Here is a 14,052-nt window from a genome sequence, read left to right as displayed (position 1 = left end):
CATTCATTATTCCCCTCACTAAAGGTTATGTTTTCTTGTCAGTTTGCATGCTTCATAATCCTTTGTTGGATGCTAGACATTGTGAATTTTACTTTGTTAGATGCTGGATATTTTTGTATTACAAAAAATCTTCTTGAGCTTTATTTTGGGACATAGTTAAGTTACTTAAAAACGGTTTTGTCCTCTTCGGTCTTCCTAGTCTTTGTATGATTTCTTAGGGAAGTCCAGTGCATTGCTCAGGTGAAAGTTATTTTCCCCCACCTCTGAGGCAAGCTCTTCCTGCAAACTCTACCCAGTGGCCTATGAATTATGAAGTTCTCCCACTGCAGGCACTGTTCCAGGTCCTCCAAGAGTCCTGGGTATTGTTTCCTCCAATCCTTTTGGATGGGTCTTTGCCTGAGCCTGAGTAATTTCCTGATCAGTACCGTGCTAAATGAATATTCAAGGGGACCCTCTGCAGATCTCTGGGGGCTCCTCTCTGTGCAACACTCTCCCCTTTGATACTTTATCCTATGAACACTGGGTAGCTGTATTGATCTCCCCACACTCTCAATTCCATCTCCTTAACCCAGGGAGTCCTCCAGGCTCCATCTTAACTGTCTACCCTGGTACCACAGGCTAAAATCTCTCTCCAGGAAGTATGCTGGGCCAGTTGTAGGGCTCATCTTATTTGTTTCCCATTTATCAGTGATATTACTATCCTTCATTGCCTGAAAACTGTTGTTTCGTGTTTTGTCAATTTTGCGACTATTTCAGGTGGGTAGGTTAACCTGGGCCCTGAAACTCCATCTTGCCCAGAAGTGGAAGACTTCCATATTTGTTTTAATATAAATAAATACGTTCTTTATTTAGCTATTACATGTATTTTTTTTATTTGAGCCTCAGTTGTATAGACAGTGAGGAAATTTTTTTCCTTAATTTAAAAATACTTATGGTCATTTTGTTGTATTTATGTTCTTAGTTCCATTAATTCCCGTATCTTACTTCCATTCCCTGAACTCATATAGGCAGCAATTCTAATGTGTATTGTGGATATCCTTTTATTTATATGTGAACTTGTAAAATGTATAATTTTTTTAAAACATACTTTTAGTTTTACTTCAGCCATGTTAGGTTATTCGTGAGCTGTGAATACTGGCTATGCTACTTAGTAATAAGCCCATCGGTTCTACAAACTACATTGTAAGCTTGATCTCTAGTTATAATTTTTTTTTAAGATTTATTTTATTTCTCTCCCCTTCCCCTCCGTTGTCTGCTCTCTGTGTCCATTTGCTGTGTGTTCTTCTGTGTCCACTTGCATCTTGTCATGTGGCACTGGGAAACTGTCACTTTTTTTGTTGTATCATCTTGCTGTGTCAATTCTCCGTGTGTGTGGTGCCACTCCTGAGTGGGCTATGCTTTTTTTACGTGGAGTGGCTCTCCTGGAGGGATGCAGTCCTTGCGCATGGGGCACCCCTACGTGGCAGACACCCCTGCTTGGCATGGCACTCCTTGCGTGTGACAGCACTGCACATGGGCCAGCTCACCACATGAGTCAGGAGGCCCTGGGTATCGAACCCTGGACCCTCTATATGGTAGGCAGATGCTCTATCAGTTGAGCCACAACTGCTTCCCATCTAGTTATAATTTTTTATGACCACTTATTTGTAATGAACATAACCAAGATTCTACTGGTGGTTTTTTGTTCTTTTGTCACTTATGTTGCTCTATGTGTATTCATTCCATTCAGACTGCTTCTAATTGATTCTTTCTCTGTCTACCACTTTTAATTGATGCTCTTTTATCTGCCTCCTGCCTTTCACTTGTGAGAATTCCTCTTGGGCACATTCACAGCAGCAGGATTACTAGGTCTCATATTACACACATGCCTGCTCTACCTTCTATTTGATAGCTTCCATGTGGAAATTATTTGCAATCTTAGTTTTGGAATTTTATTTTTAAAAATCTATATTTTAGACTTGTCAATATCTTTTTTTTACATTTATGGCATCACACTGTTGTTTAATGCCATGTCTTCCTTTTAGAATCAGGTTTTTAAAAAATTTCATTGGATTAAAAATGTATAGTAGAGAATAAAACAATTTAAAGTCATTATAAATTTACAGCACATTTTAATGATTCTAAATGATTTATTTTGGTGATCCTAAGTGCAAAAACCTGAGAGTTAACAGTTTTCATGTTGGCTACCCAATCTATCCAGCCTTAAAATCCAATAATGTTTAAAGTGTGCAAATGCTATGAAGGTGGAAAGACAGATTCCCATTTACTGAAAAGAAAATTAAGGCACAGACGAGACTCAAGATCATAGCACTTGATCAGTGGCACAACTACATTTATAAACACTCTTCGTATACAGGACAGGAATTCCTGTTGGCAGATTTACTTTCTTAACTGCATTTATATATGATCCAAGCATTAAAAAACAAATGTGAATTCTTGAAGTCTGGAAAACAGACTCCCAACTATAAGAATGATGAGGAAAATTCACAGTGTAACCTGGAATGGAGAGGGGGTCGATGCTAGGTGTATTAGTCAGCCAAAGGGGTGCTGATGCAAAATACCAGAAATTGGTTTTATAAAGTATTTATCTGGGGTAGGAGCTTACAGATACCAGGCCATAAAGCATAAGTTACTTCCCTCACCAAAGTCTACTGTCACGTGTTGGAGCAAGATGGCTGCCACGTCTGCAAGGGTCCAGGCTTCCTGGGTTCCTCTGGCTCAGCTCCTGTTTGCTCCACAAGGACAGCTGTAGATTATAAGGCTCTCTAGGCTTTGCGTCCCTCCACAAGGACAGCTGTGGACTATCAGGCAAACGGCTCTGTCTCTTTCCCTGGGGCTCTTACACTAGACTTCAGCATCAAACTCCAACATCAAAATCCCAACATTAAGAAACCCCCAACTCTGTTCTTTGCCATGCTTTTTATCTCAACTCCCTAATCATAACTCAGTTTTGCACAGGTACAGATCAGAATGCAAACATAATCCAATACCTATTTTTGGAATTCTTAACTATATCAAACTGCTACACTAGGAAAGGGGAAAAATGATTTGAAAGATCATAATATGGCAAAGTTCTGCCAAACATAACCTAAACTAGGAGAAAGAAAGGTGGCCTACGCTGGAAAGCCAATATTCAGACAAAGGGGGAGAGAAAGGTGTTAAAATAGGATAGGAACTTATTTATCTCAGTATCTCCCAAGTGTTTGGCACACATCTCCATATGAATAATCCTCCTATTGAGGTAGAAAAATATTGGAAGTGAACTGAGTTTATGTTAAAAAAAAAAAAAAAAAAAAGAAACAACAAGCCCTATTTTTAATGCTATCCGTAACATTCACATTATCTGGAGGAATCCCTTTCAGGAAAGTAATTAGATGCCATTTTATTCCTACATTTACAGGTTTTGATATTAAGTAGTATCTTATAACCGAAGGAACAAAGCCAAGTTGGATTTAAAAACAAAAAACAAAAACCCACCGAAGTTCTCAGCAGGTCTGTGACACACGGTGCCTAAGGACCCTGCTTCCCTCCTCAGGGCCTAGCAGGCTCCTGCTGGGGTTCCCGCCTCCCGCCTGGCTCGGGGCAGCGCTCCTCCTGCCCAGGGCCGGCCGGCGCCCTCGGGGCCGCGATCGCAGCTGGCCTCCCCGTGGCTGACAGCCACTCAGGGCCGAGGTGGCCTGCCTTTCCTCTTTAACTCTAAAGGACCTAGCGCTCAGAGGGAACGCAAGTTACACAGCACGTCTGACTCGTCTCCAGCAGTTCATTTTACCTAAGGTGAAAAAACGTTTCCAGTTTTTCTTTCACACTTTTAAAATGAAAGTTAATAGAGCACAAAGAACGTTACATTAAAAAACATACAAAAACCATGAGGTTCCCATATACCCCACTCCCCACCCCCACCCCATCATTTCTGTAAATTGTATTTTTTTAAAGATACACACATCACAAAAAAATGTTACATTGAGAAATATAAGAGCGAGGAGCGTGTTAAAGGGCCAAGATCGTTCGTGGCTAACCGCGCCGGGCGCTAAACTTGCTTTGCCCCCTGGAGGGGCCGCCCACGCGGCGCTGCCTGGGGCTGGCCGCGGCGGCACGGTGGCGTCGCGGGACCAGCCCACGGGCCCGCGCACGCGGGCTAGTGCGGGCGCGCGCCGAGCGCGCGGCCCCGCCCTCCCATGTGCGCGTGCGCGCCGGGCCGCGTGGCCGCCCCAGCCAGGCTGGAGAGGGCCGAGGCTGGGGGAGGACCGAGGTTGGGGGAGGGCCGAGGTTGGGGGAGGTCCGGGTTCGCGGAGGCGGCCTTTCAGCGGGACCGCGGGGAAGGGGTCCGGCAGTGGGAACAGGCAGGCGCGAAGTGGGAGGTGCGTGGGGAGGCGGGAAGGGAGCCCGGGTCCTGGAGGGTGGGCAGCAGAGGGGCAGGGAGGGCGCGGGCCCTGGGGGGTGGGCGGCAGGGGGGCGGGGAGGGCGCGGGCCCTGCGGGCTTGTTCTTCGCGCACCGGGCTTCCCGGGCTGGGGGTGGGGGAATGAAAAAAATGTTCTGTATCCCCCACACCCCACTGTATCCCCCTCACCCCACTCCTCCCGCACTAACAACCTCCCTCATCATTGTGGCACACTCATCGCACACCGCCAACACATTTTGGGGCACTGCTGCGCCACATAGATAATAGTTTACCCTGTAGTTCACCCTCTCTCCCAGTCCATCCAGTGGGTTATGGCAGGATATAAAATCTAGCATCTGACCCTGCCATATCATTCAGGACAACTCCAAGTCCTGAAAATGCCCCCACATCACATCTCTTCTTTCATCTCCCTGCCCTCAGCAACTACTGTGGCCACTTTCTCCACATCAGTAAGTTTGCAGTTCTTCCAATCAAATATCCTCTCAACCTATTTTTGTTCCCATTTTCCCCCAGGAAGAATTAGTCGACCAGGAAGAATTAGCAGTTATCTAGGTGAGTCCCTCTTTCTAACCTCATTTTTCCAGAATTACATTTATTTCATTAAAATATCCTTGGGGTGCAGATGTGGCTGAAGCAGTTGCGTGTCTGGCTCCCACATGCCTTCCCGCGGGTGCCTCCTAAAGGAGAGAAAGGGAGCAGACAACTACCGTGAACAGTGAGCAGACGGATGAGAGGCCACGGGGGACAGGGACATGGAATATCCTCACGTATTTACAAGTAACAGTCCCCCGAAGGCAACAAAACGTGCTTCTTAATAATACAAAAACAAATCTTTATGATATTAGATTAGGTAAAAATAAACATTCTTGTAGCTGAATTTCATTTTTAAGAACCTGACCATGAATTTGAGACTAAACTTCCACTTGAAAGACCTCCAAGAAAAAACTCATGAATCAAATGAAGGAAAATAGCTACTCAAAGGAACGTCCTTTTGTGCTTGTTTTGCCTCCGTTTCTGCCATGCAGATTGCTCGAGTCTTGCTACCCACATCTAAGAAATGAGATGAGTGGACAGGGTGCAGCTCGGTGCTGAGCGTGACCTCCTAGGAAAAAAGAAGAGATGAGGTGAAACTTGAGCCGCAAGCTGGCTGGTGCGCACAGAACAGACGCCAGTGCGTCCCACTGGGGCACGGCCACGAGTAAGATCCAGCTGTGCCATCACCCAGTACTTCCCATCCGGTGAATGGGACCCAAGAAGGTCCCTCTCCTGTGAAACAGCCCAGGCTCCTAACCATTCCGCAGTGTCTCTATCAAACACTTGGGTTCTTTATTTCCTAGGTCATTTCTAAAGATCTCCTGTGCCCTCCACATATAATTCTGCAGGGTTGTCAAGTAGCAGGGGATTCAAACTCAAACCAGTGCCCCCACCCCTTTCTTTTTTGAGACCCCGGAGCTGGGGATTGAGCCTCGGACCTCGAACAACCACCCCACCCCCCCCCCCACCCCCCAGCCACAGGGGCTCTTCTGAGTTGTTTCCCTCATTGCTTTGCTCCTTTTGTTCTTGGAGGCACCGGGGCCTGAATCGCACCTTCCAGGTGGGAAGCAGGCGCGCCACCCTTTGCGCCACCTCCTCCCCCCAGGGCCCTTTTGCCCGGCGTGCCCGACACCTGAACAAAATCACCAAAGGAATCGTACTTTAACAGCGCGGCCGGAGGGGCCTTCCACCAGCCGTGCTCCAGACGGAACGCCCACGCGGGGCGCCAGCCGGAGTGTCCAGGCTCGGGAGTGTCCAGGCCTCCGCGGGCACGAACGCCCCCGGGCGCTGGCCAGTGTGCCCCGGGCCGGCCGGGGAGGGAGCCAGCTGCCGCACCAACCCGGCTCCGGCGAAGGCTCAGTGCTCAGGCCAGCCCCCGCCCCGCGGCCAGGGAGGGTTTCAGTTCCACAGGGAGTGTTAGGAGCAGGGCTCGGTAAATCTTAGGGCCGCAGCACCGCGGCGGCAGGGCGGGCGGCGCCACGAGGCCGGCACCGCCAGGAAGCCCCGCCGCGCACGCTCCGGGCCTCCCGCGGGGCTGGCGGGGCGCGCGGGGCCGCGGGGCGCGTGGGCTGGCGGGGCGCGGGGCGGCGGGGCGGCGGGGGCGCGTGGGCTGGCGGGGCGCGGGGCGGCGGGGGCGCGGGGCGGCGGGGGCGCAGGGGCAGCGGGGGCGCGGGGCTGACGGGGGCGGCAGGGCGCGAGGGGGGCGGCGGGGGCGGCAGGGAGCCTGGCAACGCCCACTCAGCCCGCGCCGCCCCCAGCCTTGAGCGCCCTTAGAATCAGTTTTCAGTTTTGGTACTTTACATCATCTAATGATTCTTTCAAGTAGTGCTCATGGGTTGAAATAAATCTGCGTTTATAGGCCTTATACTTAATTTTTTTTTTTCTAATTGAGAATTTTAGGATCCAAATTACATTCCCTTAGCAGATGGAAGCCATTGCTCTCTTGGATTCCCGGAAAAATTGTTGCTGCCTTATTTTGGTTCCTTTCTATTTTATTGTTATGTTTTTATCAGAAAGTTATATCCATTTACAGTTGAGAATAGGTTGAAATCGTGGTTCCTTTCTAGAGCTGCCCAAAAGTCCTGTTGTAGTCGTCATTCATTTTCACCTTAACCAAAATTTCTTAAAAGGGTAAAGCAGGTGGTTGCTCCTGTCCACAAGGCACATTATTTTATTGGTTCTGTTAATTATGACATGATAAAAAGTCCTAGACCGTAGGTAAAAATTGAAAAGGTTTGATCAAGGTGAAATTCAACTTCCATCACCAATTATATTCTGTGAAAATATTCCTCCTAACATAAAATATGGAAGCAAGTATTATTAACTGCAAGTTTTATTATACTTAATAATTATAATTAAGACTATCACAGAAGAATAAAATTATCAAAAAATTTTTTGATGATAATATATGGAATGAATATAAACCTAACAAGAAAGCACCCTTGTCTTAACCTGACTTGTATATTCCTACTATGTTCAATAGTCTCCTGTTTTAATATAATAGTACATATAATCCAGGGGATCATATTTTTTCTCCAGTTTGGAGAAATTATCTTACTATTAAAGTACTGCCCCAGTGCATTCTCTTCTCTCTGCTTCTAAAACATTTAGTAGTTGGCCACTAGAAACCTAGCTCAGTCCCTTAAAACTATAACTCATGCTTACTCTTCTTTGGCACTGCATTCTGGAACATTGACCAGATCTTCCAGCTCACTGTCTTATGCTTCAAATTTTCTTCTTCTTTGCTATTTCGTTAATATTATCTAAATTTTTTTTCATATTTTGACCTTTTTAACATCTCAGACTCCTAATTTTTTTTTTTTTTTTTTTTTTTTTTTTGAGTTAACCGGGCTGGGGATTGATAACCTCATATGTGGGAAGCCAGTGCTCAACCACTAATCTATACCAGCTCCCCAGAGGTTTTTTTTCCCTCCTCCATTTGTTTGCTTTTTGTTATTGTTTTAGGAGGTACTGGGGATCCAACCTGGGCAGGCGCTCAACCACTTAAGCCACATCCGCTCCCCCTAATTCGTTCTTTTTCATAATAGGCATTTCTCCTTTTATAGATGTCTTGTCTCTCATTTCTTTGGCTATGTCAGGTAAACATCTTTCAAAATCCCCATTTTTCTGTACTGGCTACGTGTTTTCGGTGTTAGCTCTTGTCCTTCTGATTGGCAGCCGCCCTTTGGGGTGCTGGTTTTCCTCGGATGTTGTGCTTGCGTTTCTTGACTGGAAAGTCCTGCCACTGACTCCAAGTCCTCTATTTACCTGTTTTCTTCTTCTTTTTTTATCTTTCTATGGAATTAATTCATTACTTTAATATATTTAAAAATTTACTTTCAAGGGGTTAAAAACAACCAAGAAAATAGAATAGGAAGAAGAGGCCATGTCCAGGGGAGCAGATGTGGCTCAAGTGGTTGAGCATCCACTTCCCACATATGAAGTCTCAGGTTCAATCCCTGCTACCTCAAAAGAAAAAAAGAAAGAAAATTGGTGCACTGATGGCCTTCATCTACTAAATTATTTTTATTTTTAATTTTCAAATTTACTTTTGAGGTACTGGGGCTGGGGTTTAAACCTGGGACCTCATTTGTAGGAAGCCAGCACTCAACCACTGAGCCACGTTGGCTCCCCGAATTATTTTTAATCAATTTTACTGATACATATTCATAAAGCATACAATCCATCCAAAATGTATAGTCAGTGGTATTTCTTGTGATCACAGAGTTGTGCATTCATCACTTCAATCAATATTAGAGTGTTTTCATTATTCCAATAATAATAATAAAAAACAGACAAACCAAAAACTCTACCCCTTAATCTCTCTTTCCATCCCCTGCCGTACATAGCTGCTATTCTGTTTCCATCTCTCTAATTTATTTGTATTTATATTTTGTATAGATGGAGTCAAACAATTTGTAGTACCTTTTTTTTCTTTTTACCCTTAATAGAAGATTGTTAATAGATTACTACACACTATTTTATTTCTTTATTCCCCCTCATTGTTTACGCTCGCTGTCTGCTTCTGTGTCTCTTTGCTGTGTGCTCTTTGTCTCCTCCTCTTCTCTTTAGGAGGCACCAGAACCGAACTTGGCATCTCCCACGTGGGACAGAGGCACTCAGTTGTTGGAGCCATCTCACTTCCCTGGTTTGTGGTGTCTCTCATTGTCTTTCCTCTTTGTGTCTCATTGTTGAATCATCTTGTTGCATCAGCTCACTGCCTGCCCATCACACTAGCTCGCCTTTTTCAGGAGGCACCGCAAACCAAACCTGGGACTTCCCGTGTGGTAGGTGAGAGCCCAATCACTTGAGCCACATCCACTTCCCCTATTAACATTTTGCATCCTTTTTTTTTTCTTTTTTACCCTTAATGGAAAATTTTAAGTATATTAGTATACACTATTGCCCATAGTTGGCATTGGTTGTATTTTTGTCTAGTAACATCTTTTTTTTTTTTTAAGATTTATTTTTTTTTATTTATTTCTCTCCCCTCCCCCTCCCCCTCCCCACCCTGGTTGTCTGTTCTCTGTGTCTATTTTGCTGTGTCGTCTTCTTTGTCTGCTTCTGTTGTCAGCGGCATGAGAATCTGTGTTTCTTGTTGTTGCATCATCCTGTTGTGTCAGCTCTCTGTGTGTGCAGCACCATTCCTGGGCAGGCTGTACTTTCTTTCATGCTGGGCGGCTCTCCTTTGGGGCGCACTCCTTGCGCATGGGGCTCCCCTACATGGGGGACACCCCTGCGTGGCAGGGCACTCTTTGTGCACATCAGCACTGCATGTGGGCCAGCTCCACATGGGTCAAGGAGGCCCGGGGTTTGAACCGAGGACCTCCCATGTGGTAGATGGATGCCCTACCCACTGGGCCAAGTCCACCGCCTCTATTAACATCTTGTAATATTAATATATATTTGTTCTGTTTCAAAGAAAAATAGTGATATATATGCAATGTTAACCCATACTCCTATTTCACATGAGGTTTTGCTATGCAACACAGTCCTGTTACTTTTTTTAGCTTTCTTTCTAGTAATGTATATGACCTTAGACTTTCTCTTTCAACCACTATCATACCCATATTAACACCGCTAGTTACACAAATGCTATGATGTGCTTTCACCATTTCTGCACATTTCCAAAGATTTACAAAAACTTTTTAGCAATTCTGTGCAGATTAAACCTCAACTTTCATTCTCTAACCTCATTCTCTTTTCTGGTGACCTATATTCTAATTATTAACTCCATGAGTTTGCAATCATTACCTGGGTTGTTGAATAGCAGGATGGGACATTCAGTGGGGTGTGGGGTGCCAGGGGGCAGTGCAATGGCATGGGACTCCCAAGGTGCCTGGCTGCTGGGGGAGAGGGGGCCACTGCCGCTGCCTCATTGGCCACCCTCAGCCTGCAAGTGAGCAGACAGCTGCCTCTCCAGGCTCAGGGAGGAGGGAGCCTCAGGGCTCGGACCACCCATGGAGCTTCTCGCAGCTTTTCAACTGTCATCTCCTACAGCGTTCTGGGTGATGGGTCTAACCCTATGGTCATCCTATCTGAATTCTTCAAAATTTTATGTACATTGAGGGTGACCTTTCTCATTTTCCAGCTATGATACCCATTTATATTTTTAAAATATCTTTTGTCATTTCTATGAATTTTTGTCAGAGAGGGGACTGCAGTATGTGCTCTGAAAGTCACTTTGATTCTGTTTAATTGTGCACATCTATGAGAAGTGTTAGGTAGTTCTTGGGGGTGGGGTAAGAATGGTTGTACAAGCTTTGGAATCAGGGAGACCTGGAATTAAATCTCAGCTCTAAAATGTCTTTTTTTTTTCTTAAAGATTTCTTTTCATTTATTTATTTCTCTCTCCATCGCATTGTTTGCGCTCGCTGTCTGCTCTCTGTGTCTATTCATTGTGTACTTGTCTTCTTAGGAGGTATGGGGAACAGAACCCGGGACCTCTGGTGTGTTTGGTGGTCACCCAACTTCTTGAGCCACATCTGCTTCCCTAAAATGTCTTCTTTAAGGCCTTTGTTTAATATCACTCAAACTTACCTTCCCCACCTGTAAATGAGGAAAATAGTGTTTATTATTTCTTCTTATTAAATTTCCATTATTAAATGGAAAAGTTTGTAAGGTAGTTTTCTCTTTCTTTTCAGCCACAGGAACCTGCACACTGAGCTGGTTGACACCTGCCCTGTCAAGTCTCCATGATGCTGGGTCCCGAGGGAGGCGAAGGATTCGTGGTCAAGCTCCGTGGCTTGCCCTGGCCTTGCTCTATTGAGGATGTGCAGAATTTCCTCTCCAACTGCTAAATTCAAGATGGAGCATCAGGCTTTCATTTCATCTGCACCAGGGAAGGCAGATGGAGTGGTGAGGCTTTTGTTGAACTCACATCAGAAGATTATACCAAGTGGCCCTGAAAAAAGGACAGAGAAACCAGAGGACACAGATGTACTGACATATTCAAGTCTTAAACAGAACCAAAATGGGTGCTGAAGTACAGTGCTGCATTTAGTACTAGTTAAGACAGTTCAAGTTAATACAGCTTATTTTCTAGGAAAACCCTTCTTTTGTCTATGCAAGGAACAGTAAGTGGTTATTTTTTATTTTTTTAAAAAAATATTTGTGTATTTTTAAAGATACATAGAGTACACAAAATATTATTTTTTACAGAAGTCTGTACTTTATGCAGTTACTCACAGTTACTATGCTATCATAACTGAAATTTCAGTTGTGTTGTTGGGAGACTGATATTTAATTGATGCCTTCTCTGATGTGGGAGTCCACTCTAGCAGGCCCCTTCAAGCATTCTGTCAACCCTGGATGTTGACTTGCCACCTGTTAGCTATAACTTGGATATTTACATTTCTTAGCGCTTTGAGACTGTGTATTTTTTTGTAAAAGAAAGCAAGTTTTTATTCAATAAACTTCTCCTAATATTGAAAAAAAAACCCAAAATCCTGAGAAAGCAAGGATTACCTCTGTAATATAGTGCTGTCACATTTTATGGAATTTAAATCAGGATTCACTCAAATTTAAAATAATAAGAATAAATGTTTGAAAGTTGTAGGTAGTTCTCTTAATCTTTTAAAAATTGTCAGGAATCAGAATTTCAAAACACTCTTGAATAGTAAAATGGGGGCTATGTTGTTACTATATTTGGTCCCTTTAACTAGCACTCAAAACTTCAGTTCATTGCTTGCCTGTATCCTGTAAATGTTTTGTATGGCTTTGACAATTCTGTGACTGATCTGGTGACTTGTGTTGCTATTTTACTACTCAGTGTTGTTATAATTCAGAATCTTTTAAAGGTATCCATTATTATGATTTGTTGGAAGAAAATATTTCTCTTTAATAAAATTCTTATTTATTATGAAAACTAAAAAATAATTCAGAATCTTTTTTTGAAAACCGAGCTCACCCAAGTATTCATTTAGTAGTGATGTTAATGATGATTTTGTAAAATGTGAAAATTGATAACTCTGGAATAGATTTTGATTTTTAATAAAATTTGATTTTGTGTACGGTGCTGTTAAAATGATAGTCAACTGGGAAATCCTGGGGAAATAAAAAGCAGATTAAAACAAAATTTCTTTAGAACATTTGTAGATTTATGTTCTTTGAGGGTGCAGCCTCTCTACATTATTCCCAATAGGAAAATTAATAAGTACATAGGGAGTGACTCTTGCCATGTCTTCAGTTACACATTCTGTACTTTGCTGCTGTGTATTGTAACATGGGTTTTGTTGTTGTTTTTTTCATTTTGGGTTTAGACTTTAGAATATGCATGTAATTTTCACAAGAATGGGAGCATGCCTTAATTATTCATGTGTAATATTCTACATGATCCAGTGAAACTGTCTCTTTTAAAAATTAATTAAAAATTTTTTTCTGAATCATAAACTGAAACAATGTTTATAGATCTTTGGACAATTATGTTTGTATATAATCTTAGAAATAGACTTGGCAGGTTAAAAGTCCATTTATATTTTGATACCCAGTAGCCTCCCAAAGTTGGAGATGGTTATGGCCAGGAATAGTTGCCCAAACCTATACCAACCATAGATAATGATTATTCTTTTTAAACTTTTCTAATAAGTCAAAATGGTATTTTTGTGGCTTTTTTACATTTGCATTTAGTTTTCAATAATGAAATTTATCAGTCATTAACTTTATTGTTTCTGCCTTGAATATTAGGCACATTCCACCTAAATACTAATATTTTACATTATTCACTTTAAGAACAATAATTTACTTAAAAACTTCAAAAACTGAACTGATATAAAATTCTTTTTTATTATGGATGAGGTACAGGTACAATCTTATTCCAGATGGTTTGTTGTCCTAACAAGATTAATTGAATTCTTTCCCCATAGCTTTGAAATACTTTTATCAAGTAAGAAATTCCAGTGTTCTTCGTTCTGGTACTTTTCTTCTATGGAAGCACTACCAAACAGGTTGGAATCTTACAGTAGTATATTTACATACCTACATATCATTGTATACATCATTCATATCTCACCGTTATTTTATATTTTTTTCTTCTGATGAAGATTATAATTGTTCTATTTAATAATTTCACTAAAGTTGCTTTTAAAAATTTTGCCATTATATTTGGAAACTGAAATTTAAAATACAGTGACATTTATAATCACTCAAATAAGATGAACTACTTAGGTATAAACCTAAGGTGTAAACAAAACAAACCTTAGGTGTAAACAAAACAAACATACCCCAGGACTTTTATGCTGAAAACTACAAAACAGTGATTGAAAGATATCAAAGAAATTCTACAGAAATGGATCTAAATACTGTGTTTGTGGTTTGGAATACTCAACACAGTAAAGATGTCAATTTTCCTCAAACTGATATACAGTTTAATACTGTTCTCATAAGTCTGGCAAGAGATTTTGTAGCCATCAACAAGATTATTCTGAAGTTTATATGAAACACAAAGAAATTAGAATAGCTAAAATAATTTTGAAAAAAGAAGAATAAAGTAGGAGGAATCACTTTACTCAATTTCAAGACTTATTACATAAGTATAATAATAAAAACTGTGATTTTGGCAAAGGGAGAGATATATTGATCAATGGACAGAATAGAGAACCCAGAAAGAACCCCCATAAAA

At 42.5% G+C, this 14,052-nt stretch overlaps 2 long non-coding RNA genes across 2 annotated transcripts; one reads left to right on the top strand and one right to left on the bottom strand.

Annotated features, from left to right (window-relative positions):
• The first annotated feature begins 4,229 nt into the window (after positions 1-4,229).
• On the top strand, positions 4,230-12,445 carry LOC131278846 (uncharacterized). Its single transcript, XR_009186300.1, has 3 exons — positions 4,230-4,358; positions 4,914-4,952; positions 11,078-12,445. It is a non-coding gene; the product is annotated as an uncharacterized lncRNA (long non-coding RNA).
• LOC131278847 (uncharacterized) lies at positions 5,209-6,434 on the bottom strand. Its single transcript, XR_009186301.1, has 2 exons — positions 6,095-6,434; positions 5,209-5,502 (listed from the first exon to the last, which is right to left on the bottom strand). It is a non-coding gene; the product is annotated as an uncharacterized lncRNA (long non-coding RNA).
• Positions 12,446-14,052: the final 1,607 nt, after the last annotated feature.

The sequence above is a fragment of the Dasypus novemcinctus genome, chromosome 6 (genome assembly GCF_030445035.2).
Source record: "Dasypus novemcinctus isolate mDasNov1 chromosome 6, mDasNov1.1.hap2, whole genome shotgun sequence".
Taxonomy (NCBI): domain Eukaryota; kingdom Metazoa; phylum Chordata; class Mammalia; order Cingulata; family Dasypodidae; genus Dasypus; species Dasypus novemcinctus.
This window is presented reverse-complemented; position numbering and strand designations above follow the sequence as displayed.